Source organism: Adiantum capillus-veneris, chromosome 14 (assembly GCF_014529385.1).
Source record: "Adiantum capillus-veneris isolate H3 chromosome 14, ASM1452938v2, whole genome shotgun sequence".
NCBI classification, from domain to species: domain Eukaryota; kingdom Viridiplantae; phylum Streptophyta; class Polypodiopsida; order Polypodiales; family Pteridaceae; genus Adiantum; species Adiantum capillus-veneris.
Window position 1 is genome coordinate 125,047,902 of NC_140944.1, and position 9,381 is coordinate 125,057,282.

At 42.2% G+C, this 9,381-nt stretch overlaps 1 pseudogene; it reads left to right on the plus strand.

Annotated features, from left to right (window-relative positions):
• The first annotated feature begins 6,013 nt into the window (after positions 1 to 6,013).
• Positions 6,014 to 7,981, plus strand: LOC147443083 (putative xyloglucan 6-xylosyltransferase 3 pseudogene; annotated as a pseudogene).
• The last annotated feature ends 1,400 nt before the right edge of the window (positions 7,982 to 9,381 follow it).

Consider the following 9,381-nt stretch of genomic DNA (forward strand, 5'->3'; position numbering starts at 1 on the left):
ATACAATGTGCTTTCTGTTGGACTGTTACGAAAGCCTCGTTTCACCAAATGAGTGTCATCTTTCTCATACCAAGCACGAGGAGATTGCTTCAACCCATACAAAGCCTTCTTACATCTGCACACTTTGTCCTCTTGTCCTTTTATGACAAAACCGCGAGGCTGCGTTACATAAACTTCCTCAAATATGTCACCATTCAAGAAAGCGGTAACAATGTCTGATTGATGTACATCCCAACCAAAATGAGCTGCCAATGCACATAGAAAACGCACAGTAGTCATACGACAAGTGGGAGCAAAAGTCTCTTCATAATCAATGCCTTTTTGTTGTGCATAACCCTTTGCAACAAGTCGAGCCTTATGGCGATCGATCTCACCATCCGGCTTGCGTTTTAACTTGTAAACCCACTTCATACCAATGGCCTTTTTGCCAAGAGGCAAATCACATAAAGTCCATGTGTCATTTTCTATAAGTGCATCATATTCTGATTGCATGGCAGCCATCCAATTTTTTGAATTTTGTGCTTCATCAAAAGACAGAGGCTCCTCAACATCATGTAAGCTAGACACAGCCAAAGCATAACAATCTGATGCATAGGATGCATGGCAAGAGCCTGAATGAGTACGACTAGACAAAGGTGCATCCAATTTACTGTCACGTAAAGTGTGCACCAGCCATTTTCGCATACCTCTAGCCTGCTCATTTTCAGCCCTTTCCTCATCAAGTACATCATGTACATCTACATCAGTAGTAGGCTGATCTAAAACATTTTCAAAAACCCCCATAGGCTGTACATTTGCCTCATTGGAACTTACAATCGTATTTCCACCACTGAAAAGAGGCAACAAAGTGTCATAAATGTCCTGTGAGCTTACATTACTGTCTCTAGTACATGACAGCAAGGGCTGAACAGAATCTTCCACAAACACTACATCCCGAGAAACCAGAATACGTTTTGTTTGCAGATGATACAACCTGTAACCTTTGCTTTTAGCACTATAACCAACAAAAATAAATTTGACACCCTTAACATCCAATTTTCTACGCTGTACTTGTGGCACCAAAGCATATGCCAAAGAGCCAAAAACACGCATGTGCTCAATAGAAGGCTTTCTATCATGCCATGCTTCATATGGATTAATAGACCGCAAAGCTTTCGTAGGACACCTGTTAAGTACATAAGTGGCACACATAATGGCCTCAAGCCAAAAAGAATGCGGCAAGGCTTGACTTTTGACCATACATCGTGCCATTTCTGTCAGTGACCTGTTTTGCCTCTCAGCAACATCATTTTGTTGAGGTGTATAAGGCAGTGTACATTGGTGTTTTATCTCACGACTAGCCAAAAATGCATTAAATTCATGAGACATGTACTCCCCCCCCTCGACCGGAACGAAGGGTGCCCATAGTACATTTCGAGACATTTTCAGTCATAGCCAGAAATTGTTTGAAGCACATAAAAACTTCGGACTTCGCTTTAAGCGGAAATACCCATGCATGCCTGGAGTAATCATCAATGAAAGTCATGAAGTACAAGTAATTGCCCAAGGACGGAGTTTGCATGGGCCCACAAACATCACTATGCACAAGCTGCAACCTGCGTGTGGCCCGAACTGAACCATCCTTTGGAAATTTAGAACGCTGCATCTTACCCAAAATACAGGCTTCACAAACATGTTTGATAGGTGCTTCAAGAGGCGGCAAAGAAGCAACCAATCAGATTTCTGCAAACGCAGCAAACTGGCAAAATTCAGATGACCAAAACGTGCATGCCAAAGTTTTGCATCTGAAATAGCCCTTGAATCTGCAACAGCATTTGCAAAATTTTCTCCACACTTGTCATACAAAGTGAGCTTATACAGCCCACGGTACAAAAGGCCAAATGCAACAATTTCATCACCAAAACTGAGATCATGAATTGTACATCTGTCATCCACAAATTTGACTACAAGTCCAAGTCTAGCAAGTGCGGATACAGACAAGAGATTTTTCTTGATCCCAGGTACATAAAGTGCATCAACAAGTGTGAAAGAACTGCCATTAGCAACAGTAAGCACAATCTTTCCAACTCCCTGAACTGGATATGAGGCCTTGTTGGCACAAGTGACTGAATTCCCATGAGGGACAGACTCGAGAGTGGTAAACAATTCACGATGTGAGGGAATGTGCTTTGTAGCACCACTGTCGAAATACCACACATGTGAATCTGCAGCAACTGACAAGCATGCATCATGGACAACAGGATTGTAAATGCACTCTGCGCTAAAAGCCCATTCTGCATCAACATCAGCATTATAGTCTCCTTTCACAGAAGACTCAACAATGGCTGCATTTGTAGTGGAACCAGCATTTGCAGTGGAACCACCCTCTTTCTTCTTAGCCTCTTTGGCCTTCAACTTAGGACATGACTTGATCAAGTGATCATTAGCTTTACAATAATGGCAACGCATCTTCTTTTTTCCCTTGTCACCAGAATTGCCAGACGAAGTGTTGCCAAGACAAGCATTAGGAACAATATTTTTGCCACTCGCAGCAGAATCATAAGAAGTGGCTGCATTGCTGTTACCACCCTTTCTTTGAGAAGCAATAAAAGCCTGTTCAATTGCACGCTACCTAGTCCTGTTTTTTCTGGAAAGTGAATCTTGCAACAACAATGTGCATAATGCATGAAACTTGACAACTTCTGGATTTCCTTGGGTCATAAGTCTCCAAGCACTAGCAAAAGTTTGGTAAGAATCTGGTAAGGCATCAAGAATAGTCTGCACAAGAGAACTGTCTGGAATGACTTCTCCAGCAGAAATAAGTTGCTCATTGATATCCTTGACACTAGCAAGGAAAGTGTCCATATCATCTTCCTCATGCATAATCTTTGACTCCAACTCTTTACGCAGCAAAGCAATTTTAGCCTCATTGCGACTTGCATAAAGACCAGCCAAAATATCCCAAGCCTGTTTTGCAGATTTCGTTGAACGGATGTGAGGAACAATGGTGCGCTTCATAGACAACGCAATCAATGCATGAGCCTGCACATCCTTAACATCCCAACGAGCTTGTTCTCCCGTAGGCAAAACAACTCTAACAGCTGCAATCATGTATTCGTATGTGTATGTGTGTATGAGAGAGAGAGAGAGAGAGAGAGAGAGAGAGAGAGAGAGAGAGAGAGAGAGAGAGAGAGAGACCCATTGTCTTGATGTGTGTGAATATAAGAAACAAAGTCGACAATTTGTTATGGATGTCCTTACGCATTACGTGTGTGTGTGTGAGTGTGTGTGTGTGTGTGTGTGTGTGAGAGAGAGAGAGAGAGAGAGAGAGAGAGAGAGAGAGGGCTTTCACACTGGCACTACAGAGAGGGAAGAGAGAATAAGCAATGGTTTTACAATCAGCAATCCACAAAGAGACAATCAACGAAATATATTATCGAGAATCAAAAATAAAAAGTCGGCATTGACATCTGTGAAATTGAGAGTTGATGCATTTTAGAAAGTTCAATCCGACAAATCCAAGGCAGAAGATGTGAAAACCCAAGGTAGGAACAGATGGGAGGTAATTCCGAGAATTCTCGACTATTTTTGGAGGTTTTTATGCTAAATTTCTTTGAGCTTTGTCAGTGCTCTCGCCTTTGGGTTGACTCGGAATTCAAAGGTGAATATCAAAATATGTATGTGGGATTGCACTAAATCTAGGTTTTCTCAAGTGTTGAAAGGAAAGTTAGAATTTTTGAGGCAAATCTCAAAATTTTGTAAGGGAGGTTACACTAAATTGAGTTGAGGCTTAGTACTTTCTCCTAGAAACTTAGAAAATTTGCTTATGAGTGATTTTAGGGACAACTTTATTATATTTGAAGGCTTTTACACTCAATTTCTCTGTACTTTGTAGGTTTTCTTACCTTCAAATCTATAATTGAGAGAACTTCAAAAACCTACACTGGGATTACACTAAATTGAGGATTTCTCAAGCATTTGGCTATACCATACCTTTTTCCAAACATTTTAAAGGAAAATTTACTATGTGAAGGTTTTTGCAACGAAACTTCTCTGCACTTTGTAGACTCTCTAAACATTAATTTATGTTCTCTAACCCTTGTAGTTTTTTTTATAAGAAAAAGGTTCTTAAGAGCTTGATTTGAATTAACTCAAAAGGAATACATCCAGACCTTGGCATATCCTTTGCATAGGGTTTGAAACCAATACAACATATGCACACTATGACCCAAAACATATCCGAACATTTTTGCAAGTACACTATATTTTTTATTTAGAACCTATCTTCTTCTTCTCGACAAGTAGCTTCTTCCTGCTTGATAAAAGCCATTCGCAATTAGAGATAAATCTCAAAAAAATTAGATAGGATTATACTAAACCTAAGTTAGCTAACTTCACATATTTGGAGAAGCTGTAGATGTTTTACATCTATCCTAAGACGTGTGTGTGTGTGTGTGTGTGTGTGTGTGAGAGAGAGAGAGAGAGAGAGAGAGAGAGAGAGAGAGAGAGAGAGCACATAATTTAAACAACATAGAAACAATCCAAAAAGGGACATTGGTGTGTGTGTGTGTGTGTGTGTGTGTGTGTGTGTGTGTGTGTGTGAGAGAGAGAGAGAGAGAGAGAGAGAGAGGCATTGTTATCTTCTTAGAGTGATTCCAAAGACTACAATTTCATTCTTCTCACACGTGGGCATGCGGATACACACACACCTACTTATATATGACTATGTATATGTGTGTGTGTGTGTGTGTGTGTGTGAGAGAGAGAGAGAGAGAGAGAGAGAGAGAGAGATCCAATAACCATGTTTTTCTTGGTAGCAACGCGGATCACATACTAGTCATTTCCTTAACACCTCACTTCTAAGAAATAATCACCACTATCTTTACCAACCAAAAGTTTTTGTTTTTGTAAATTAAATTTTTACTTATATTGGTATTTTTTCACCAAGGCCTTGGAAGTTAGCCCTTTGTGCAGGTCAAAAAGGTGCCCCCCAATAATAACATAGGTGTTAGGTGCCCCAACAACATGGGAGGGGGTAAATTGAAGGTAATGGTAAGAAGTGATTGAAGTGACCTTTGAGTGTCAAACTCTTCACACTCATGCAAAAGAAAAAGGGTAAAGTACCCTCCATTTGGAATGATCTTTGATGGGACATCCTTCACACTCTCTCTCTCTCTCTCACACACACACATGCATGCACGATGCACGCATAGACATTAGGAAGGGGCTAAGGACATGGTCACGCAAAGCTTAGCAATAACTAAGTCTCGATAATTTTTGACAGGAGTTCAGAGCGTCCATCGCTTGTAGCAAGTAGAGAGAGAAAGAGCAAGGTGCAAGCAGGAGAGAGAAAGCTAGCACTGATCTGCAATGGGCAAGCATACTTCTGTGAATATGCCTAAAAAGGCATAGTTAGAGTACTAGAGTACAAAACCGATGAACTATTGTGAAAAGCTTCCTCGTGTCAGACATGTTCGGCTCAGCTAACGAAAAACTAAGCCTCGTGTGACCATAGCCTAAGAGAGGAGGGGTCATGCATAACAATTACCCTTGGGTGCCCATTGCCTAAGAGAGGAGGGGGTCATGCATAACAATTACCCTTGGGAGCCCATTGCCTCCTACGTCCTCATGCTATCCACGTTCAACTTCCGATTACCAAAGGTTGAGTTAATGCATTCAAAACACTGGTCAAACGTTCCATAGAGCAACGATCAAATGATGGCGGCTTCAAATGCTTGACAACTGTTGTTCTGAAGTAGAAAACGAGAAGCATTCCGTAGATTTTTAAGCTACTTTTTCACTGTAAATTTGAAATGATGGCTAGCCTCCAGTAAAGGTAACCTAGCAGTGGGCTGGACAACAGTCCTCATGCGACCTAGTCCTAAGATGCACAATATGCAACTGCATACTCTTGACATCATGCGGCCCAAATTTACAAAGCCGTTCCGAATCTAGAAATTGGCCCGCATTAACGTATGTGGCATTGAAATGCGTAACATGTTAGTGAACGCATACGGGCCTGGTGGTTGGAGCACAAGCATCGCCCGGAGGATGTCGTGGGTGCAAGGCTCAAGATGCGGACCCCAATTTACTTGCAAGCTTGAATTTAGTTTTTGGCCCGAATGACCCCCACCGTCGACCACGTGCCACCCTTTTACTACCACTGTAGCTAGATGTAGATAGTGTCTGAATGTGGCAGAACAGAAATGAATGCAATTGAAGAATCCACGTACTACCACTTACGCTGCCAACCTGCCACGCGCTCTTATCGTCCTTCTTTTCCTGCAGTTGGGTATTCTTCTGTTGTTGCCTGCCTTGGCCTTCCTGCTAGCCTCATGATGAAGTTGGGGGTACCCACTATGCGCTCTGCTCTTGTCTACAAGCATGGCAAGGGCTCCTCCAAAGGCAAGCAAATCTACAGGTACCTAGACAACATAAAGATCACTTTGTTATGTGGATTTGTCACCATTCTTGTGCTCAGAGGCACCATCGGCTTCGGCTACGGCAGTGCGCCTCCTGAGGATTCGAACGACCTCGTGCCCTCACTGAAATTACTTGAGGACGTGGATGCCGAAGAGGTAGATGAGCAGCTAGAAGCAGAGCTTGAGCTCAACCAGCCTTACAGCTTGGGTCCGACAATCGACGACTGGGATGAACAGCGGCAAGCTTGGCTGCTCGAAAACCCGGACCTTGCTGTCTCTTCTACCGGAAAGCCCCGCATCTTGTTGGTCACTGGCTCGTCCCCTAAGCCTTGTGACAATCCTGCTGGTGACCATTACCTTCTCAAATCCATAAAAAACAAGATAGATTACTGCCGTCTCCATGGCATTGACATCTTCTATAACCTGGCAACCTTGGATGCAAGGATGGGAGAGTACTGGTCGAAGCTTCCGCTTGTTCGTAAGCTCATGCTAGGTCATCCAGAGATGGAGTGGATTTGGTGGATGGACAGTGATGCCATTTTCACAGACATGGTTTTTGAGCTTCCTCTGGAGAAGTATGAAAACTACAATCTCATCGTGCATGGTTGGGAGAAGGAGGTTTATGAGAAGCAGACGTGGGTCGGACTAAATTCTGGCATCTATCTCCTCAGAAATTGTCAGTGGTCGCTGGACCTTATTGATGCATGGGTGCCAATGGGACCAAAAGGCAAGATAAGAGATGAGGCAGGGAAGGTTCTTACAGGTGCGTTAGCGGGGCGTCCTGCATTTGAGGCTGATGACCAATCGGCTCTCATCTACCTCCTCATCACACAAAAGGACAAGTGGGGAGATAAAGTATTCCTGGAAAACACATATCATCTACATGCTTTTTGGGCTGCCATTGTGGAGCATTTTGAGGAATATATGGAAAAGTCTCGGCCGGGCCGTGGGGATGACAGGTGGCCTTTTGTTACCCATTTTGTAGGTTGCAAGCCATGCGGCAGCTATGGCGACTATTCTGTGGAGAGGTGCTTAAAGCAAATTGAGAGAGCTTTTAATTTTGGAGACAATCAGGTACTTCAGATGTATGGGTTTCAGCATAGGTCGCTGGAAGCGTTTAAAGTGAAGAGAACAAGGAATGATACAGATCGGCCACTTGAGATTCCGGATGCCCTCGATTTACTGCACCCTTCATCTAGTCAGCCAACATGGCCATCTGCTCATTGAACTAGGACACAACTGCTGATTAGAGAGGGATGCAAACAAGTTGTGCTCAATCAAGAGCAGTGTGGTGGAAAGGTCTAGCGAAAAACGAAGCCGCAAGAGCATTTTGCATGGGTAAGAGCTCGATTTCTCCTGTTCATTACCACCATCGGGTGCCTTGTTGTCCAATGGTCCCTAATTTTTGTTGAGTGCTTGTCAAGCATTCAGTTGATTAGATAGCCTTCTTGATTCACAGTACTCTGCGGGTCTGATTAAAGTTGTGAGTCCTCAGTGCATGTTCTGTTTGGGTGGAAGCATTGGTCTCACATTATAATGTTGGGGCTGTGCATTGTCTTTTTAAGAATTCTGGTTGGGTAGGTCAGGTATATCTTCAAGCCACATGCAACTAGGGCTGATTATATTCCGAAGCTCTTTCAGCATGATGATAAGAGGATGCGAAAACACGCCTTGCATGTTTCTGATGAACGCCTTGCATGTTTCAGCATGATGATAAGAGGGTGCGAAAACACGCCTTGCATGTTTCTGATGAATGAAATGGGATGTCTTTTGATCCAATGATGTCCTCCACTTAATGAAGTTTAGTAACAACGTGCGTTAAGTATGTTAGTTAAGTACACGTTCTAACAGTGAAAAAATTGAGGTGAGGTGCCCAAGTCAGATAGGTAACGTTACAAAATGTTATACAATATAGGTAATCACTATCAGAAAGATTTGTTAGGTATCAAATACATGTCTACTTATGTATGCTTGTGTACATGTAAATGCATCCATACATGCTAGTATACACACAATCATGTATACAGCATATATACCTACACACACACACACACACACTCATATATATGTATATATATGCCTAGATACATTGATCCATACACGCATGTATGTGTATTTGTGTGTGCATATAACTAACCAACATGCAAAGTACTAAATACCAGTATGGTATATATTGTGCAACTGTCAATGCTGATAAATACGTGTTTGGAATGCAATCTTGACCTACTGCCCCCATACTCGTCATTGCACTAAGGTGAGGCGCTACTTGGGCTAAGGATGTGCAGCTCATCTACATGCCCACCTCTCAGGAGCTTAATTTCTCTTTCTCAGCCATAATCATCAGGAAAGCTTCACTTTTACCTTTTTGGTGTTTGGTCAAAACGAAAGAAGGAAAGAAAAAAAACAGGGAGCAATTGGAACACATTTCTCTATTGAATATTGATCGTAGCAAATGCACAATGAGAGAGATAACTCAGTGAGTTGACAAAAAAAGTGTCCATGCACGGTGGTGTGAAATACATATCTCGTCCATTGCGCATGTATTGTGATTTGTTGATAAGAAGATGAGATTTCCCTTTGTCCATTCACCTTATTGTTTGTGTGTGGATTGCTGTGACTTACTGAATTTAGTGAATAGTGTACTTGATTGACTTTAATGTGTTGCTTGCAAAGTAATGACAGCTTTTTCAAGAGGCATCTAATGGTGAAAGCACGGTGAGAATGATGGGCTTTTTGTATTAGTCTATTTTTGGCCAAAAAAGAAAGTCATGATAGAAAAAAGAATAACTCAATAAAAGCCCGGGAAGGTCTCTTTAAGCGAGCTAGACATCTATATAATCTATATGAGAAGTTGAGTTCTGAATGGGCGGCAACGCTTCTGCCTTCGGGCCTCTCACTATGCATGCAATTGGCAAAAATCCTTCAAAGGAATCATGGATTAGAAAATTTGACTTAATTCAACACAACCCTAGGGCATTGA